The following is a 1684-nucleotide window of genomic DNA, read 5'->3' as shown; positions in this document are numbered from 1 at the left end:
CAATGAAAAAACATGGCTTCTGGTTTTATACATCAGCCATGTGAGCTTGGCTAATGTGAGTCTTCCCTGTAAGCTAAGCTGTGCTCTGGTTCTGGCACTGTAGTGAGGTTTCTGAGTTGGGTCAACTGCCAAAGGCCTCAAATGCTATCTCATGAGGCTCTTGGCAGTCAACAAGCCAGTTTCAGTCATCAGCAATGTAGCTGGTCGTGTTTAGTTCAAGCACAAAGATCGTGAAGCCTAGCAATCAAAAGCCAGATGAATTCCATTAACCCAGGCTTTTCACCAGCCTTGCAGCCTGGGCCAGGGCAGGGGTCATGATGTGGGTTGGGGAGAGATCTACATTAGCCAAGCTGTCCCTCCTGTGTACCAGAAAAAGTGCTACCAGGGGCTGGGTCATGTCTTCCTGCAGATATGTGCTGCTTGTCTGCCGTTCTGAACACAGGACCACCCAGTTCTTGCCCTGAGGCCCTGGGGGGTCCAGAGGGCCTGGGGGGGGGTGGCTGGAGAACCGTCTCCCCATGTGTGAGGGTGGGGAGGTTGGCCCTGCCCTGCGCTCACCTGTCGGGACTTGGCTCTCTTTGTTTTTTCTCCTGGTGGAGGGTGGTCACTGCGGGCCGGATTTCCATAAATTCTGTAAATTGGATATTCAGTCTGTTAGGAAATGTGGTTCTGGATTCCTTTGTTTCTGGAAGTTTTGACAGAATGCACAAGGAGCTAGCTGAAATTGAAACAAAATTGTAATCACCAAGTTAATGACTATGACAATACAAATAATCTAACAACCGCATTAATGCAATATTAGCTCTCATCATTATACTAATAATCTGCTCACAGCAATCCACAAACAATTGGTTGGGGAGGAATGGTTCACTGCACGGGAGGACAAATTTTGGGGGAAGTCTCAGAATTTTCTTCTGTGATCTGAGAAGGGAGAGAGGAGCTCAGATTTCTGAAGTGCTCATGGAGGGACCAGGATGCAGGGGTGACATAGGACAGTCCCGCCTCGGGGAGGTGCCCAAGCTCACATGGTGGGGACAGCTTTAAGTGACTGTAGAGTGAAGTGGCCTTGAGAGGAAGAGGGTCATAGGGAGGGCTTCCTGGAGGCGGTGGCATGAGCTGAGCCTGGAAAGCTAGTTAGGATTCATCAGGTCTTGTCCCCTTTCTTCACCCCTTTTCTCAGGAGTCTGCTTTTGTCCCCCTCTTTACCTCCAAAATGCTCTTAGCAAGTGACCTTCACGTTGCCAGACCCAAAGGTGGGTCCTCCGTCTTCTCTGGTCCTGGCAGCACGTGCTCCTGGAAGCCTTTATGGCCTCTGGTTCCCACCAGCATCACCAGGCCCCCTTCTCTGTCTTCTCTGCTGGGTGCTCCCCCTTCCTGACCTGGGAACAGGCCCCAGGGCTCAGCCCTGCCTCCTCTCTTCTCACTCGCACCGTGATCCGGGCCACTGTCTGCAGGACCCCACCCTGGGATGCCTAGTAGACATTTTTTTTTAAACCAGATTCATAAAACAGAAGAATGCACGTGCTGTAGGGGCACAGCTGGATGCCCGTCCACAGAGTGAATGCGCTTGGGCCTTGGTTCCCAGATCAGGAAGGAAGCCCCTCCCACCCCTCCGGACCTCACCGGGGGCTGGCTGTGTCCCCATGGGGTGGTCTTGCCTGCGTCAGTACCGGGGACAAAGGGA

The sequence above is a fragment of the Mirounga angustirostris genome, unplaced genomic scaffold (assembly GCF_029215605.1).
Source record: "Mirounga angustirostris isolate CCGP_5_RB_7025 unplaced genomic scaffold, mMirAng1.0.hap1 SCAF_10, whole genome shotgun sequence".
NCBI lineage: Eukaryota > Metazoa > Chordata > Mammalia > Carnivora > Phocidae > Mirounga > Mirounga angustirostris.
This window is presented reverse-complemented; position numbering follows the sequence as displayed.